Below are 20,714 nucleotides of genomic sequence, written 5' to 3'. Positions count from 1 at the left end.
CTTAGCCTGTTTCTTCCACCATTATTAAAGCCTTGTTGAGGCTTTTGTTGATCCTTCCATGAGAAATTTGGATGATTTCTCCATGATGAATTATAGGTGTTTCCATAAGGTTCACCCATGTAATTTACCTCTGCTATTGCAGGGTTCTCAGGATCATAAGCTTCTTCAGAAGCTACCTCTTTTAGTACTGTTGGATGCATTTTGCCATCCATTCAGACTTTGAGAAATCATGTTGACTTGCTGAGTCAACACTTTGTTCTGAGCCAATATGGTATTCAGAGCATCAATTTCAAGAACTCCCTTCCTCTGAGGTGTCCCATTATTCACGAAATTCCTCTCAGAAGTGTACATGAATTGGTTATTTGCAACCATGTCAACAAGTTCTTGAGCTTCTGCAGGCATTTTCTTTAAGTGAATGGATCCACCTGCAGAATGGTCCAATGACATTTTGGAAAACTCAGATAGACCATAATAGAATATATCTAATATGGTCATTCTGAAAACATGTCAGAAGGACACTTTTTGGTCAACTGTTTGTATCTTTCCCAAGCTTCATAGAGGGATTCACCATCTTTTTGTTTGAAGGTTTGAACATCCACTCTAAGCTTGCTCAGCTTTTGAGGAGGAAAAAAATTAGCCAAGAAGGCCGTGACCAGCTTATCCCAGGAGTCCAGGCTATCTTTAGGTTGTGAATCCAACCATGTTCTAGCTCTGTCTCTTACAGCAAAAGGGACAAGCATGAGCCTGAAGACTTCATGATCTACTCCATTCGTCTTTACAGTCTCATAGATCTGCAAGAACTCAGTTAAAAACTGATAGGGATCTTCTAATGGAAGTCCATGAAACTTGCAGTTTTGTTTCATTAGAGCAACTAATTGAGGTTTCAGCTCAAAATTTTTTCTTCCAATGGCACGAATTGAGATGCTTCTTCCATCAAACTTGGACGTTGGTTTAGTGAAATCACCAAGCATCCTCTTTGCATTATTGTTGTTGGGTTCGGCTGCCATCTCCTTCTCTTATTCAAAAATTTCAGAATGGTTGCCTCTGGATTGTTGTAATTTAGCTTCTCTTAGTTTCCTCTTCAGAGTCCTTTCAGGTTCAGGATCAGCTTCAACAAGAGTGCCTTTTTCCTTATTCCTGCTCATATGAAAGAGAAGAGAAAAAGAAAAGGAAGAGGAATCCTCTATATCTGGACAAAGAGGATCCTTATTATTAGTAAAAGAAGAAAGGAATAAGAGTGGAGAATCTAATCACAAGGGTGAGGATAGAGGCAGTGATTGGAGATGAAGAGGTGAAGAGAAGTGTTAGTAAATAAATAAATAAATAGAAGAAGAGAGGAGAGGGAGAATTCGAAAATAATTTTGAAAAAGTAGTTAATGATTTTCAAAAATTAAAGATAAGATATAATTAAAATTAAAATTTAAAACAAAAAAAAATTTTTGAAAAAGAGATGAGATATTTTCGAAAATTAAAGAGGGAAAAGTAGTTAGGTGGTTTTGAAAAAGATAAGAAACAAACAAAAAGTCAAATAGTTAGTTGAAAAAGATATTAAAATCAAATTTGAAAAGATAAGAAGATAAGAAGTTAGATAAGATATTTTGAAATCAAAATTTTGAAAAAGATAAAATTTTGAAAAAGATATGATGGAAAGATAAGATAACAAGATATGATAAAAAGATAAGATAAGAAGATATGATAAAAAGATATGGTTGAAAAAGATTTAATTTTTAAAATTAAAATTAATTGCTTAACTAACAAGAAACTAAAAGATAAGATTCTAGAATTTAAAGATTGAACCTTTCTTAACAAGAAAGTAACAAACTTCAAATTTTTAAATCAATCACATTAATTGTTAGCATAATTTCGAAGATTTTGAAATAAAATTAAGAAAAAGATTTTGAAAATAATTTTAAAATTTTCAAAATTAATAAGATAAAAATGAAAAAGACTTTATTTTTGAAAAAAAAAATTTTGAAAAGATAGGATTTTTAAAATTGAAAATTTGACTTGACTTATGAGAAACAACTAATTTTAAAAATTTTTGACTATGTCAACTCAAATTTTCAAAAATTAGGAGAGAAATAAGGAAAAGATATTTTTTATTTTTGAAATTTTAATGAGGAGAGAGAAAAACACAAATATGACCCAAAACATGAAAATTTTGGATCAAAACACTTAATGCATGCAAGAACACTATGAATGTCAAGATGAACACCAAAAACACTTTGAAGATCATGATGAACATCAAGAACATATTTTTGAAAATTTTTTTATGCAAAGAAAATATGCAAGACACCAAACTTAGAAATCTTTAATGCTTGGATAATATGAATGCAAGAATGCACATGAAAAACAAGAAAAAACACAAAACAAGAAAACATCAAGATCAAACAAGAAGACTTACGAAGAACAACTTGAAGATCATGAAGAACACTATGAATGCATGAATTTTTGAAAAATGCATAATAATTTTAAAAACATGCAATTGACACCAAACTTAAAAATTGACTCAAGACTCAAACAAGAAACACAAAATATTTTTTATTTTTTTCTAATTTTTTGCATTTTATTTTATTTTTTCGAAAAACATATAGAAAAAAGAAAATAAGAAATTCAAAATCTTTAAGAAGAGTTCTAGGAATCTTTCAATATTAGCCCAAAGCTCCAATCAAAGGGTTGGACATGGCTTAATAGCCAGTCAGCTTTAGGATGGAATTACATGCATTGTGGTGATTAGTTGAAGACCAATTCCAAAGGAGTTTGAATATGGCTTTGCAGCCAGCCAGGATTCAACGTGCTTCATGAAACTCTAGAATCCATTCTTAAATGTTTTGAAGCCATAGAATGATTTATTTTAAAAAAATTTCGAAAATAGGAATAAAAATTTTTTTTGAAAGATTTTTGAAAAGAAAATTACCTAATTTGAGCAACAAGATAAACCGTCAGTTGTCCATACTCGAACAATCCCCGGCAACGGTGCCAAAAACTTGGTGGACGAAATTGTGATCATCAACAATGGCTCCAAAGACTTGGTGCTCTCAAACATAAATCACACTTTGTCACAACTCCGCACAACTAACCAGCAAGTGTACTGGGTCGTCCAAGTAATACTTTACGTGAGTAAGGGTCGATCCTACAGAGATTGTTGGTATGAAGCAAGCTATGGTCACCTTGTAAATCTCAGTCAGGCAGATTCAAATTGATAGTGGTTTTCGAAAAATATAAAGAGATACTTAATTAAATAATAAAGCATAGAAATAGTTATGTAAATTCATTAGTGGGAATTTCAGATAGGTGTATGGAGATGTTGTGTTCCTTCTGAATCTCTGCTTTCCTACTGCTTTCATCCAATCTTTGTCACTCCTTTCTATGGCAAGCTGTATGTAGGGCATCACCATTGTCAATGGCTACATCCCATCCTCTCAGTGAAAATGGTCCAAATGCTCTGTCATAGCACGACTAATCATCTGTCGATTCTCGATCATGTTGGAATAGAATCCCTTGATTATTTTGCGTTTGTCATCACGCCCAGCAATCGCGAGTTTGAAGCTCGTCACAGTCATTCAATTCCGGAATCCTACTCGGAATACCACAGACAAGGTTAAACTTTCCGTATTCCCATGAATGCCGCCATCAATTCTAGCTTATACCACGAAGATTCTGATTAAGGAATCCAAGAGATATGCGCCCGGCCTAAGGTAGAACGGAAGTGGTTGTCAGTCACGTGCCTTCATAAGTGAGAATGATGATGAGTGTCACGGATCATCACATTCATCAAGTTGAAGTGCAACGAATATCTTAGAACTGGAATAAATCGAATTGGATAGAAGATAGTAGTAATTGCATTGAAACTTGAGGTACAGCAGAGCTCCACACCCTAAATCTTTGGTGTGTAGAAACTCCACCGTTGAAAATACATAAGTGATCAAGGTTTAGGCATGGCCGAATGGCCAGCCCCCTAAACGAAAACCAGGATGTCAAAATCAAAATATGGAACCCAGATATCTAATAGACTAGTAAAAAGTTCTATTTATACTAAACTAGCTACTAGGGTTTACAGAGGTAAGTAATTGATGCATAAATCCACTTCCGGGGCCAACTTGGTGTGTGCTTGGGCTGAGCTTGATCTATCCACGAGATGAGGCTTCTCTCGGAGTTGAACGCCAAGTTGTAACGTGTTTCTGGCGTTCAACTCTGGGTCGTGACGTGTTTCTGGCGTTTGACTCCAGAATGCAGCATAGAACTGGCGTTGAGCACCAATTTGCATCATCTAATCCCAAATAAAGTATGGACTATTATATATTGCTGGAAAGCTCTAGATGTCTACTTTCCAACGCCGTTGAGAGCGTGCCATTTGGCATTCTGTAGCTCCAGAAAATCCATTTTGAGTGCAGGGAGGTCAGCCTTTTATCAGTGTTTTGCTCAGTTCCCTCAATTTCAGCCAGAAAATACCTTAAATCACAGAAAAACACACAAACTCATAGTAAAGTCTAGAATGTGAATTTAGCATAAAAACTAATGAAAACAACCCTAAAAGTAACTAGATCATGCTAAAAACTACCTAAAAACAATTCCAAAAAGCGTATAAATTATCCACTCATCAAGCGCCAAAAACTTGGTGCACGAAATTGTTATCCCTTGGCATGGCTCCAAAAACTTGGTGCATAATAACATGATTCACATGTCTCTTCACAACTTCACACAGCTGACCAGCAAGTGCACTAGGTCGTCCAAGTATAACCTTACGTGAGTAAGGGTCTATTCCACGGAGATTGTCGGCTTGAAGCAAGCTATGGTCATCTTGTAAATCTCATTCAGGCTGATTCAAATGGTTATAGAGTTTTGATAATTAAAAGATAAATAAACATAAAATAAAGATAGAGATACTTATGTAATTCATTGGTGGGAATTTCAGATAAGTGTATGGAGATACGTTATTCCTTCTGAATGTCTGCTTTTCTACTGTCTTCATTCAATCATTCATACTCCTTTCCATGGCAAGCTGTATGTTGGGGGATCACTATTGCCAATGGCTACCGTCTGTCCTCTCAGTGAAAATGGTCCGGCTACGGGTTACGTAGGGCTAATCATCTGTCGGTTCTCGATTGTGTCGGAATAAGATCCACTGATCCTTTTGCGCACTGTCACTGCGCCTAGCACTCACGAGTTTAAAGCTCGTCACAGTCATCCCATCCCAGATCCTACTTGGAATACCACAGACAAGGTTTAGACTTTTCGGATCTCAAGAATGCTGCCAATTGATTCTAGCTTATACCACGAAGACTTTGATCTCACGAAATGGAAGGTTCTGTTGTTAGGAGAGGCAACCATGCGTCGTGGACCAGGAGGCCAAGAGATACACACTCAAGCTATAGCATGTAGAACGGAAGTGGTTGTCAGGCACGCGTTCATAAGGGAGAATGATGATGAGTGTCACGGATCATCACATTCATCAGGTTGAAGTGTGATTGAATATCTTAGAATAAGAATAAGCTTGAATTGAATAGAAGAACAATAATACTTTGCATTAATTAATGAGGAACAGCAGAGCTCCACACCTCAATCTATGGTGTGTAGAAACTCCACCATTAAAAATACATAAGTGATGAAGATCCAGGCATGGCCGAATGGCCAGCCCCCAAAATGTGATCAAGAGATCAAAAGATGATCAAAAAGATGAAAATACAATAGTAAAAGGTCCTATTTATAATGAACTAGTAGCCTAGAGTTTACAGAAATAAGTAAATGATGCAGAAATTCACTTTCGGGGCCCACTTGATGTGTGCTTGGGCTATGCATTAAAGCTTTTTCGTGCTTAGGCTGTTCCTGGAGTTAAACGCTAGCTTTGGTGCTAGTTTGGGCGTTTAACTCCAATTCTGGTGCCAGTTTGGGCGTTTTACACCAGAATTTTTATGCTGACTTGGAACGCCAGATTGGGCCATCAAATCTCGGGAAAAATATGGACTATTATAAATTGATGGAACCCAAGATGTCTACTTTCCAACGCAATTGAGAGCGCACCAATTGGGCTTTTGTAGCTCCAGAAAATTCATTTCGAGTGCAGGGAGGTCAGAATCCAACAGCATATGCAGTCCTTTTTCAGCCTCTCAATCAGATTTTTGCTCAGGTCCCTCAATTTCAACTAGAAAATACCTGAAATCATAGAAAAACACACAAACTCATAGTAAAGTCCAGAAATATGATTTTTGCATAAAAACTAATAATTATATACTAAAAACTAACTAAATCATACTAAAAATTACCTAAAAACAATGCTAAAAAGGGTATAAATTATCCGCTCATCAAGCACCCTTTGGAGGCAGTAACAAGCAAAGAAGGAAATCAATGATCTATGCCCTAAACATCTCATAGTAAACACAATCCTTCTCAAGCAACATCACACCAAAGCAGCAAGAAAAGTCATCAAAAAGCCCAAACTCAAATAGTGAGCCCAGAGACGAAGGACATGCAAGGATAAAAGACCTTAAAGAAACAAAATCTACCAGGCATATGACACAAACAAAAGAGTGCAGGGGTCACCATAAAAAATGCAAGCTTCTTTCAGAAACCCATAAAAAAATATATATCTTTTTTCAAGAGAGACAAGAATCCCAAAAACAAAATCAGTGAAAATCACAGGCAATAATAAGTAGGCGACTATCAAAAATATACAAGGGAAAGAAGATACCAACCTGTGGAGGAAGAAGAAGCAAGCGCGAAGGAAGACCAAAGCCACAATGAATCCACACAAAACAACCACTTTCGAAGGATTGGAAATAGGAAACATAAAGAAGCAAAAACTTGAGAAGGCAGAGGAATGAAGCACTGTAGCAAGGAAGAGCGAAAAGAATGGAGAGGAGAAACTGTAGAGATGAGACTTTAAAATTCAAAATGAGAAACGAAGAGGGAAGCAAGGGAATGGCAAAAGAGGAGTTAATGAGTTTTAACCCTCGCACGTTTCCAAGAAAAGCAACGCGCACTGCAATTAAAAGGGAAACGTTCCACATTCAAAATCCTAATAGGAGTTCTACAAATAGGGTTAACAAAAATGCTCGAGTTCAGCTTCTCCAAAAGGGATCAAAGTCTAAAAAAGACACGACCTCAAAGGAAAGACCGCGCTCAAGCAGGGGCACTGTTCATATCCTGGGTCGAGCTAGGCGACCCGGGCTAACTTCGGACAAAATGACCGACCTCTTTGGGTCAGGCTCCCCGACCTCATCATAAAGAGTTCGGCCAAATCGACTAAAAGGGCCAAACAGGCCCAAACAAAGGGACGCAGCCCAAACCTAAAGGCAGCAAAACCTAAAGAAAGATAAGGTGGTTCCTCTTAAAGATAAGATGACTTCACTCAAAGATAAGATAAGATAACTATATTATCTCCAGAAAGGTCACTTCACACTATTATAAATACACTGGACCACCCAGGTATAACTCATACTCTGATTCTACTAAAAACCTGCCTAACTTAAGCATCAGAGTCTCTTGCAGGTAACACCACCCTCCGGTAACGAAGGATCAGCAGCTCCACTAGCTCTAAACAGGTCAGACACAGCAGCACCGACCACCACCGTAGATCTCGTCCAAGATCGACCAACAGTTTCAGGTCACCCTCGGAATAGAAAGTAAGACTCATGCAATACAACCTATGTATATGAATGCAACTACATGCCAAGATGTTTCTACCTACTTGGTTAAAAGTAAATAAATTCTCCAAGACAAACATAAATCAGATTCTACTAATTCAAATCACATAATAAAAGACAAGTAAACTTGTAAGAAGATAGCTCATGAAAGCCGGGAACATAGAGTCAAGCATTGAACCCTCACTGGAAGTGTATACGCACTCTAATCGCTCAGGTGTCTAGGGTTAATCCACTCTAGCCTCCTCTAGTCATGCTTTCTAAAACTTTGTTCATCATCTAACCAATCAACAAATATCTAGTGCACAAATGCAAACATCATGAGGTCTTTTCGAGGTTGTAATGGGGCTAAGGTAAGGGTGAAGATATATGTGTGGCCAAGTGAGCTATAATTTCAATCTTTGAATAACCTAAGTTTCCACCTAACACACACACACTCTATATAATTCTAAAGTCATGCCTAGCTACCCATAGTCTCACTTTTGTATATTTCACATACTCATGTATCAAATTTTCTTTAATTTCATTACATATGCATTGATCTTTTTATTGCACTTAACATTGGGGTGCTTTTATTCCCCTATTTATTTATTTTTTTATTTGTATCTCTTTTCTTCTTCCTTTTTTTCACATGAGTAGCACCCAAATTCTCAATATATGTCAGTAAAAACATTACACATTCTCATCAACCAAAGTTCCCACATGTCCCCACACTTAACTGACACACAATCTCTATCTTAAGTTAACCAAAGATTCAATTGGAGTAGTTAATTATTTTTCTGCTTAAGGCTAGTGATGTGGTAATATAAAGAACAATTGGGGGTTAAAAAGGCTCAAAGTAGCAAACAAAGGCAAATGAAACGGTAGGCTATTTGGGTTAAGTGAGCTAATATCAAATGATGGCCTCAATCACATGTATGCATGAATATACACTAAACAATGGACATATATAATGGAACAAACCATAGATTGCAATCATAGAGAAGAAAACACACACGAATAAAAATCATGGTTAAATAATGTAACCATATAATTAAGCTCAAAATCTCACAGGTTGTGTGTTCTTAGCTATAAACTATGTTCTAAATTACAATCTTCACACAGGCTTAACATAATTTTTAATTTGAATTAGTGAAATACTATAAAATAGTATCTTGAAAAGAAACTCATTAATTCAACCAAGTAGAACATACATGCAAGCAATTATTATCATGCAATCCATCCTATCTAACAAAAGAAAAATAACATATTGGTGTTAAGAGAGAGAGAGAGAGAGATTACCTCTGGAAGTCAGGTGCTGACATTCTCACACTTAAGGCATGGAACGGTCCTCCGTGCCACCAGTAAGGAGAAGGGTGGGGCTGGTAGCATCACCTCTACTGTCGGGCTCGTCATGGCTCCTGGTGCTGGTAGGTGAAGTGGAGTCTGGGGTATCCTTCTCTTCTAGAGGTGGGTGAGTACTAACAATAAGCTCCATTCGCTCCATCTGCCTGTCTTGCCGGTCTCTTAAGGATCTGAAGGAACATCTGAGTAGTGGATGGCGTAGGAGGTATGGGTGATGGCGGGGCAGAGGAAGAAGAGGGTCTAAAGATGGGCTGGGATGTCGGCTAGCAGAGGGTACTGGGGGTCTGACATACTTCCTATTCTGGATATACTGATCAGCCCTTGGGATCATAGCTTTGGTGTCCCTAGCCCTATAGGAGACTCCTATTGCAGATACAAGATCCGAAAATAGTGCGAAAAAGGGTAGGTTGCCCACAATCTGCACGTGTCCCATGGCCTGCCGGATGTGTCTTGGTAAGTTGAGAGGTTGCTCTGTAAGAATGCACCAGATGAGAACAGCCATGTCCGGAGTGAAGGTGGACTCGTAAGTGCTTGAAAAGACATAGTGAGACATAATTTGTGACTAAACGCAAGCCTCCAAGGTAAGTGTTTGAGCTGAGATGCTCTTAGGTCAAGTCCGATGTTGTCCATAGATCCATGTGCTGCCAGGTTGTGCTATAACTTCAAGGACGCTATTCCAGTCAAACTGGTATGTCTGGCGCTTGAGAGAGGCCTCTTGATAGGAGTCTAATCCCTCTGGGCTAGGTGGCAGATCCAATACTCTTTGAATGGCCCCCTCGGAGACAGGGACCTGCTTTTGACGAACATAAATAGACTGTAGGGTCGGCAAGTGAAAGTTGGAGTAGAATTCAAATACCCATGAAAGATTAGCCTCCCGCGGCTGTCTCCTCAAGAATCCCCACTGTCTCCTTTCAATGTGGGGCTTCACAAATCAACAAAGTGTGTTGGAAGAATGAGTAGATGCTCATTATTATAGTTTCTCTCAGCCAGGATGGGGAACATCCGCTCACGTAACGGTTGCTAAACTGTGCAGAATCCCGTGCAGGAAATACTTTCTCCGCTTCATCAACTTTGATTGTTCGTTTCATCCGCTTCACGGGTGGCTTAATGCTGGTAGTGGGTAGTGCCTTAGCCGCTGATCTTTTAGTTCATTTCCTTGCCGGTGTCTTTTCAATAGCCTTCCCTTTTCCTTTCTTGGTACCCATCCTAAGGAAGAAAGAAAGAGGAAGAATACTAAATATAGATAGCTAAAAATTGGAAGGAAGAAATTCCAAGTGATAATAAATGCCAAAGAAAAGATAATAGCTTAAATACATGGTAGGAACAACATGTAAGTAAGACATCAATTAAGATTAAGAAGGCAATTCATAATAATTAGATGCAAGAGGGTTTATGGCATGCAAGAAAGAGGCATGAGAAGCATAGCTCAAGCATCAAATTCAACAATAAGTGTCACATGAAAGAAAAGAATGAGCACTTGTATGATGACTGATGTGTGAAAAACGATCCAACACAAAACTCACCGGCAAGTGTACCGAGTCGCATCAAGTAATAAAACTCACGGGAGTGAGGTCGATCCCACAGGGATTGAAGGATTGAGCAATTTTAGTTTAGTGATTGATTTAGTCAAGCGAATCAAATATTGGTTGAGTGATTTTGTATCCAACAGTAAGTAAATAGCAGGAAATGTAAAGGGAGAGGGATGAATTGCAGAAATTATAGAGAACTAAAAGTAAAGATGCTGAATCTTAAAGAACAAGAAATTAAATGACTGAAACTTAAAGTGCAAGAAATGTAAATTGCAGTAACTTAAAATGCAAGAAATGTAAATTGCTTGAATGGAAATAGGGAATTGAGGATTGGGAATTCAGAATTCCAGCAAGGGAAATTAAATTGCAACAATTAATAAAGCAGAAGATGAATTGGAAGTAACTAGATCTCAAACAGAAATGGAAATTAAATTGCAGCAGGGGTTCACATAAGAACCAAAAAGGAAAATGGGATCTCAGGACTCAAGAGACTAGATAGCAGAGTCTAGATCTCAATTGCCATCCCAGATCCAAGTTCACAAAGCAATTAACAAGAAATTGAAGAAGAAGCAGTAAAGGAATTGTAATTGAACTCAATTGTGCAGAAAAGAAATTAAAGAGATCTTGATGGAGATTGAGACAGAAATTCCTCAATTCTTCACACCCAAGACTCAAACAAGAAAAGTAAAAATGCTCAAGCAAGAACGAGGAAGAAGAGAGATCAATTCTCCTCCCCAATTCTCTGAAATTTAGTGAAGTCTCCAAGAGAAGTTCAAAAGTTCAAAAAATAAAAGATTCAAAGAAAGGTTCAAAGTTCAAAAGTAAAGGAAAAGGTCCTAATTACATCAAACTATCTCCTATTTATACACTTTCTACTCTTGGATCTTGGGATTTGGATGGGCTTTTGATTTGGTGAAGAAATGAATTAAATTGGATTTTTAATTCAATTTTTTAGCCCAAAACAATTTGCTTCCAGGAGGCTGCCCTGCCCTTGTGGAGGGCAGGGCAGAAAATGATGCGTGCGGCCGTTGGTGCCTTGGTGCATGCGAGTTGTTGCTGCAGGATGCTGCCCTGCCCTTGTGGAGGGCAGGGCAGAAATTTTTGGTGCGCTAGAATGCTGCCCGTGCGCGCGTGTTGATGCTGCCGAAGCTTCCTTGGCGCGCCAATCTGGTGCGCTGGCCGTGCACCACAAGATGCTGCCCTGCCCTTGCGGAGGGCAGGGCAATGTTCCCAAAGCTGAAGTCCCGTGTTTGAAACTCGGGCAATGCACACGCTACACTTTTCCTTGGTTTTCTTGGCACCAAAGTAAGGCTTAGTTTCTTGTTTCCTCATGGTGCCATGTTCAATTCTTGTGGCAAGCATTGGTAAGCTTTTTCTTTGAATTTCTTCCTTTGGTGAGCCCGATATTGCCCTTGAGGAGGGCAGGGCAGTGTTTTTACTCTCCTTGATCCATGGCACCAATTTGTGCTCTGCCCTTGTTGTGGGCAGGGCAGTGTTGCCTCTCAAGGCTTGTTTCCTTATGTTGCCCTCCTAGAGGGCAGTGTGCCCTTGTGGAGGGCAATGCTTGCTTCCTCCTTTTATGCGCCACACTTCTTCTCTCTTGGGCCACACTTTCTTAAGCCACGCTTCCTCTTTTCTTCTTTTCTTCACCTACAATAAACCAAAACAACCACTCAAAGTATCACTAAATTCACAAGGCTTATAAATCAATTAAAAATCAATTAAATTTAGCTCAAACCTCATGAGTTAGCATCAAATTAATGGTAGTTGCTTGATTTAAAGAAGTTATGCATTTTCATTCCAAATCACTTACTTAGGATGCAAGAAAGTGCATAAAAACTAATAAAACAAGTGAATTTAGCTTGAAAAATGGGTATATGATGACTTGTCATCACAACACCAAACTTAAATCTTGCTTGTCCCCAAGCAAGCATCAAAACTAAGAGAAAATGAAATGAACAAGAAAAGAACACATATCCTTATTAGGCATATAGCAGAACTTGATTTATGGAGTCTTTATGGAGACAATGATAACTCAATTATTGTTGCTGTTACATAGTATACATCTTTCCTCAAAGACTTGCTAAACTTGCTGTTATACGATTTACTCTTTAATTACTCCCTTGCTAACTTTTCTTTTCTCCTGATGCTTAACAAGCTTATTATTCTTTTGGAGGCTTGGTGTCTAATGTTGCAGTAGTAGCCTTTGGCTCTATTTTTACTTAACATCTTTCCACCACAAACACATGGCTCGTTATTTCCTCCTAGGATCATTGATGCCCAGCATCTCTTTGGATAACTAAATGTTCTGTATCTAAGTTGCTCTTTATTGTGGACTTTCAATTGGCCATCCCAAATCAGTTGATCTAAGTGACCGGGTTTTAAAATACCCCTCAGAATTTACTTATCCAAGCATATCTTAGTACAAGAACACCATAGGCATGTGTCCTAGGGTCCAAGCTATTGGTGTCCAGCCTTTATTCTTTGTTTTTCTTGCCACATTGGCTTTTTCTTCTTCCTTTTCTTTATTTTTGTTCTCAAGGGCTTTTTCTTTATTGATAGGAACCTTTATAACAGCAAGCTAGCTCACACTTTAATGAAAATGATGCTATGCAGCAATTATTTCATGAGTTATGCATTTAATCAAACACATATACCACCATTAACTTCCATTCTAACTTATGCAACATTGGATATTTACTTTTCAATTCAAATAGTTCTCTTTTATTCAAGCATGTGGGAAACAAAACAAAATTCAGCTCGGTTATGGATAACAAGCAAAATTTAGATTTAGCATTCTTAATCAAACCACTTCACTTGCAGCTAGATAAACACTTTAGCAGGATATATAATGGTTTCCATGTTCAAAACAATTCACAGCAGCAAGGATTAAGTTTAGATACGACCTTTGAAGTTGCAGCCCTTTGATTCTTCCTTCTGTTGTGTTTTCTTTGAGTTAAGATGCACAATATCTTCACTTGTTGACTCATGTCCTGCATAATTCTCAAAGTTGCTTGCTTCTCAATCCCTTAATTACATGGTTAGTATGCATAGATTGAGTGTGGCTCTTGGATTTATTTAGGTGTTTGGGGACACCAAACTTAATTGCTTGCCACTGCCTCTTATGCAACAGGTTAACCATATGTGAAACCTTGTGTCCTTGCTAAAGGTTATGGGATTAAAGCTAGAAAGCAGCTAAAAAGTTGGATAATTTGTTTGATTGCTTAGAGCTAGCAGTATGTAAGAGGTGAGAATGTGTTTTTAAATGAGATTTTTTTTCGTGGAACACCAAACATAGAATCTTTCATTCTCCCTTAAATTGTTTTGGTGTGCAACACCAAACTTAGCTCCTTGCAATCCATACAAATTTTTCAACATTTTTATTCAAAAAGCTATGAAAAGAAAACTACCTCAGGTTGGGTTGCCTCCCAACAAGCGCTCTTTTATTGTCACTAGCTTGACATCTTCTGTTTTTACTTCAAGAAGGATTTAGGTTCTAAACTTCTTTTTCCTTGTTCCATTGTCCTCCTAGGTATGGCTTTGCTCTGTGACCATTTGCTGTGAATCGACTCTTTGTTGCTTCATCTAGCAATTCAATACTCCCATAAGGAAAGACCTTAGTTATCAAATATGGACCAGTCCACTTAGACTTAAGCTTGCCAGGGAATATCTTGAGTCGTGAGTTGTACAAGAGTACTTGTTGTCCAGGTTTGAATTCTTTCTTCAAAATCTTCCTGTCATGCCACCTCTTGGCTTTTTCCTTGTATATCTTGGTATTTTCATAGGCTTCTAGCCTAAATTCATCCAGCTCATTTAGCTGCAACAACCTTTTCTCCCCTGCTGCTTCAGAATCAAGGTTTAGAAGTTTAGTAGCCCAAAAGGCTTTATGTTCAAGCTCTACAGGGAGATGACAAGATTTGCCATATAATAGCTAAAAAGGGGACTTCCCAATGGGAGTTTTGAAAGTTGTTCTGTACGCCCAGAGTGCATCTTCCAACTTCCTAGCCCAATCCTTTCTTGTGCTACCTACTGTTTTTTCTAGGATTTCCTTCAATTCTCTGTTTGCTAATTCAGCCTGCCCATTAGTCTGAGGGTGATATGGTGTGGCTACTTTATGAATAACTCCATATTTATGAAGAAGTTTCTCCATTTGTTTGTTACAAAAATGACCACCACCATCACTGATAAGACCCTTGGGTACTCCATATCTAGTGAAAATGTGTTTCTTGAGGAATTGAAGGACAATTTGTGCATCACAGGTAGTTGTAGCTATGGCTTCCACCCACTTTGAAACATATTCCACTGCTACCAAGATATATCTGAAAGAGTAGGAAGGGGGAAGGGTCCCATGAAATCAATGCCCCATAGATCAAATAATTCTAATTCCAAAATGAAATTATGGGGCATCTCATTCCTTCTTGTTAATCCTCCTGCTTTCTGGCATTCATTACATTGGTGGACAAACTCTCTGGCATCTTTGAAAATAGTTGGCCAATAGAAACCACTTTGCAATATCTTTGCAGCTGTTCTTTCTGGACCAAAATGTCCACCATAAGCTGAGCCATGGCAATGCCACAATATATCTCTTATTTCACTGTCAGGGACACATCTCCTAATTATTCCATCAGAACATCTTTTGAACAGATAAGGTTCATCCCACAGAAACTTTCTCGCCTCATTGATTAGCTTCTTCACTTGTTGCTTAGTGAATTCTTGAGGTATCTTCCTCCCCACTTTGTAGTTTGCTATATCAGCGAACCACGGTGTTTGTTGGATCAGCAGAAGATGTTCATCTGGGAAACTTTCATTCACAGGTTGTGAAGCTTCTTGAATTGTTTCTTGTGGCAACCTTGACAAATGGTCAGCAACTCGGTTCTCAGTACCTTTCCTGTCCCTTACCTCAATGTCAAACTCCTGTAAAAGTAGTATCCACCTGATAAGTCTTGGTTTAGTATCCTGCTTTGACATCAAATACTTGAGGGCAGCATGGTCAGTATAAACCACAATTTTTGATCCTATCAAATATGATCTAAACTTATCAAACGCATAAACTACAGCTAACAATTCCTTCTCTGTTGTGGTGTAATTTTTTTGAGCCTCATTCAACACCTTACTTGCATAATATATGACATGATGTAAGTTTCCCTTTTTTTGTCCAAGCACAGCACCAATTGCAATATCACTTGCATCACACATGAGTTCAAAGGGTAATTCCCAATCCGGGGGTGTGATAATTGGTGCTCTTGTGAGTTTATGTTTTAAAGTTTCAAAAGCATGCCGGCAGTTTTCATCAAAAACAAAAGGATTATCAATCATTAATAGATTACTCAAAGGTTTAGCTATTTTAGAAAAATCCTTGATAAACCTTCTATAAAATCCTGCATGTCCCAAGAAACTTCTAACAGATTTCACATTAGTTGGTAGGGGAAGCTTCTCTATAATTTCTACCTTTGCCTTATCGACCTCTATCCCTTTTCTTGAAACTTTGTGACCAAGAACAATCCCCTCAGGCACCATGAAATGGCACTTTTCCCAGTTTAAAACCAAATTAGTTTCTTGGCACCGTTTCAACACAAGAGTTAGATGTTTTAGGCAAGTATTAAAATTGTCACCAAAAATAGAAAAGTCATCCATGAAAACCCCTAAAAACTTTTCGACCATATCTGAAAAAATGGAGAGCATACACCTTTGAAAAGTGGCTGGGGCATTGCATAGTCCAAACGGCATTCTTCTATAAGAAAAAACTCCAAATGGACAAGTGAATGAAGCCTTTTCTTGGTCCTTTAGATCTACCACTATTTGATTATACCCAGAATAGCCATCCAGGAAGCAATAGTATGCATGGCCAGCTAATCTTTCAAGCATCTAATCAATGAAAGGAAGTGGAAAATGATCTTTGTGTGTGGCATCATTCAACCTCCTATAATCAATACACATTCTCCATCCTGTCACAGTTCTTGTTGGAATGAGTTCATTCTTCTCATTAACAATGACTGTCATTCCTCCTTTTTTTGGCACCACTTGGACTGGGCTTATCCATGGACTATCAGAGATAGGATATATTATCCCTGCATTCCACAATTTCATTACTTCTTTCTGGACAACTTCCTTCATTGCAGGATTTAACCTTCTCTGAGGTTGAATTACTGCTTTGAAATTGTCCTCCAAGAGAATTTTATGCATACATACTGATGGGCTAATGCCTTTCAGATCATCGATGGTCCATCCTAAAGCGTCCTTGTGAGCTCTGAGTACATCAAGAAGCTCTCCTTCTTCCTTTTTTGTCAGGGATGAATTGATGATCACTGGGAAACTTTCTGATGTACCTAGGAATGCATATTTGAGATGAGTAGGTAATGGCTTTAGTTCTTGTTTATGCATCTCTTTCTTCTTGCTTGGGTTCTCCTCCTTGTCAATAAAGATCTCAGCTGCGTGTTCCTCTACTGTCTCTTGATTAATTTCTCCTTCTTGCTCATTCTGATTAATGTCTAATATTTCTTCTACCAGGCTTTCTATCATATCCACCCTCAAGTAATCTTCTTGCTCAGGAAGGTGTTGCATTGACTTGAAAACATTTATGATCATTTGCTCATTGTGTACTCTGAAGATCATTTCTCCTTTTTCCACATCTATAATGGCTCTTGCAGTTGCTAGAAACGGTCTTCCCAAGATGATTGAATTGTTTCCTTCCTCGTTGGTGTCCAAGATCACAAAATCTACAGGAAAGATAAACTTCCCAACCTTCACTAACAGATCTTCCACAATTCAATTGGGTGTCTTGATTGATCTGTCGGCCATGACTAGTGACATCCTGGTGGGTTTGAGTTCTTCTATAGCAAGCTTCCTCATCATGGACAGGGGCATTAAGTTGATGCTAGCTCCAAGATCACAGAGAGCTTTGTCCAAAGTTAAATTGCCTATGGTGCATGATACTACAAAACTCCCTGGATCTTTAAGCTTTGGTGGGATTCCTTTTTGTAACACAACGCTACATTCTTCACTGAGCATTACCGTCTCCTTTTCATTCCAACTCATTTTCTTGTTGATGAGCTCCTTTAAGAACTTGGCATACAGAGGCATTTGCTCCAATGCCTCAGCCAAAGGTATGTTGATTTCCAGCTTCTTGAAAGTCTCTAGGAATATAGAAAAGTGTTGGTCCTTAGTCTCTTTGTGGAATCTTTGGGGATAAGGCAATGGAGGTGTCAAGTTTTTCTCCACTTGATGTTGTCTTGGATTTGGTTCTTCCATGCTCTGCCTTCCCTTCTTTAGATTTTGTGGTCTATCTTCTTTTTCTTGAGGTTGATTCTGAGGGTGCTTGTTTGCTGTTGCATCTTCATCATTAGCTGCCTCTTTTTCAACTTGTTTCTTATCACTTTCCTTGGGTTTCTTAGTGGCTTCTTCATCTTTCAACAGGGTTGGTGCACGAAATTGTGATCATCAATGGCGCCATCAACATGGTACGCTCAATTGTAATCTCACTTCTTTATCACTACGCACAACTAACCAGCAAGTGTACTGGGTCGTCCAAGTAATAAACCTTACGCGAGTAAGGGTCGATCCCACAGAGATTGTTGGTATGAAGCAAGCTATGGTCACCTTGTAAATCTTAGTCAGGCAAACTCAAATGGACATGGGTGATATACGAATAAAACATAAAGATAAAGATAGAGATACTTATGTAATTCATTGGCGGGAATTTCAGATAAGCGTATGAAGATGCTTGGTCCCTTCCGTCTCTCTGCTTTCCTACTGTCTTCATCCAATCCTTCTTACTCCTTTCCATGGAAAGCTTATGCAAGGGTTTCACCGTTGTCAGTGGCTACCTCCCATCCTCTCAGTGGAAATGTTCAACGCACCCTGTCACGGCACGGCTATCCATCTGTCGGTTCTCAATCAGGCCGGAATAGAATCCAGTGATTCTTTTGCGTCTGTCACTAACGCCCCGCCTTCAGGAGTTTGAAGCACGTCATAGTCATTCAATCATTGAATCCTACTCAGAATACCACAGACAAGGTTAGACCTTCCAGATTCTCTTGAATGCCGCCATCAGTTCTAGCCTATACCACGAAGACTCTGATCTCACGGAATGGCTGGCTCGGTTGTCAGGCGAGCGCTCGGTTGTCAGGCGATCAACCATGCATCGTGTATCAGGAATCCAAGAGATATCCACCCAATCTAAGGTAGAATGGAGGTGGTTGTCAGGCACACGTTCATAGGTGAGAATGATGATGAGTGTCACGGATCATCACATTTATCAAGTTGAAGAACAAGTGGTATCTTAGAACAAGAACAAGCGGAATTGAATAGAAGAACAATAGTAATTGCATTAATCCATCAAAACACAGCAGAGCTCCTCACCCCCAACCATTGGGTTTAGAGACTCATGCTGTAGAAGATACAATGAGAAATGTGTAAAGTGTCATGAGGTACAGATACAATGTCAAAAGATCCTATTAATAGTGAACTAGTGACCTAGGGTTTACAGAAATGAGTAAATGACAGAAAAATCCACTTCCGGGCCCACTTGGTGTGTGCTTGGGCTGAGCATTGAAGAATATTCGTGTAGAGGCTCTTTCTGGAGTTAAACACCAGCTTTTATGCCAGTTTGGGCGTTTAACTCCAATTTCTATGCCAGTTCCAGCGTTAAACGCTGGTAATTCTGAAGCTGATTTGCAACGCCGGTTTGGGCCATCAAATCTCGGGCAAAGTATGGACTATTATACATTTCTGGAAAGCCCAGGATGTCTACTTTCCAACGCCGTTGAGAGCGCGCCAATTGGGCTTCTGTAGCTCCAGAAAATCCACTTCGAGTGCAGGGAGGTTAGAATCCAACAGCATCTGCAGTCCTTTTAGCCCCTGAATCAGATTTTTGCTCAGATCCCTCAATTTCAGCCAGAAAATACCTGAAATCACAGAAAAACACACAAACTCATAGTAAAGTCCAGAAAAGTGAATTTTAATTGAAAACTAATAAAAATAGACTAAAAACTAACTAAATCATACTAAAAACATATTAAAAATAATGCCAAAAAGCGTATAAATTATCCGCTCATCACAACACCAAACTTAAATTGTTGCTTGTCCCCAAGCAACTGAAAATCAAAATAGAATAAAAAGAAGAGAATATACTATAGACTCCAAAATATCAAAGAAACATAGTTCCAATTAGATGAGCGGGACTAATAGCTTTTTGCTTCCGAACAGTTTTGGCATCTCGCTTTATCCTTTGAAATTCAGAATGATTGGCTTCTTTAGGAGCTCAGAATCCAGATGATGTTATTGATTCTCCTAGTTAAGTATGATGACTCTTGAACACAGCTACTTAATGAGTCTTGGCCGTGGCCCAAAGCACTCTGTCTTCCAGTATTACCACCGGATACATACATGCCACAGACACATAATTGGGTGAACCTTTTCAGATTGTGACTCAGCTTTGCTAGAGTCCCCAATTAGAGGTGTCCAGGGTTCTTAAGCACACTCTCTTTACCTTGGATCACGACTTTAACCGCTCAGTCTCAAGTTTTCACTTGACACCTTCACGCCACAAGCACATGGTTAGGGACAGCTTGGTTTAGCCGCTTAGGCCAGGATGTTATTCCTGTAGGCCCTCCTATCCACTGATGCTCAAAGCCTTGGATCCTTTTTATTACCCTTGCCTTTTGGTTTAAAGGGCTATTGGCTTTTTCTGCTTGCTTTTTCTTTTTCTCTTCTATTTCTTTTTTTTTCGTTTTTTTTTTGAATCACTGCTTTTTCTTGCTTCAAGAATCAATTGATGATTTTTCAAATCCTCAATAACAGTTCTCCTTTTCCATCATTCTTTCAAGAGCCAACAATTTTAACATTCTTAAAACAACAAATTCAAACGACATATGCACTGTTCAAGCATTCATTCAGAAAACAAAAAGTATTGTCACCACATCAAACTAATTCAACTAGTTTCAAAGATGAATTCAAAATCCTGTACTTCTTGTTCTTTTGTGATTAAAGCATTTTTCATTTAAGAGAGATGATGGATTCATAGGACATTCATAGCTTTAAGGCATAGACACTAAGATACTAATGATCATGTAATAAGACACAAACATAGATAAACATAAGCATAAAAATTCGAAAAATAGAAAATAAAGAACAAGGAGATTAAAGAACGGGTCCACCTTAGTGATGGCGGCTTGTTCTTCCTCTTGAAGATCTAATGGAGTGC

The 20,714-nt window shown here is 38.5% G+C and overlaps 1 non-coding gene across 1 annotated transcript; it reads left to right on the top strand.

Annotated features, from left to right (window-relative positions):
• The first annotated feature begins 504 nt into the window (after positions 1-504).
• LOC112714026 (small nucleolar RNA R71) lies at positions 505-608 on the top strand. Its single transcript, XR_003158984.1, has one exon. It is a non-coding gene; the product is annotated as a small nucleolar RNA R71 (small nucleolar RNA).
• The last annotated feature ends 20,106 nt before the right edge of the window (positions 609-20,714 follow it).

The sequence above is a fragment of the Arachis hypogaea genome, chromosome 9 (assembly GCF_003086295.3).
Source record: "Arachis hypogaea cultivar Tifrunner chromosome 9, arahy.Tifrunner.gnm2.J5K5, whole genome shotgun sequence".
Classification (NCBI taxonomy): Eukaryota; Viridiplantae; Streptophyta; class Magnoliopsida; order Fabales; family Fabaceae; genus Arachis; species Arachis hypogaea.
The sequence above is the reverse complement of the archived record's forward strand: the minus strand, read 5'-3'. Positions and strand labels throughout refer to the sequence as shown.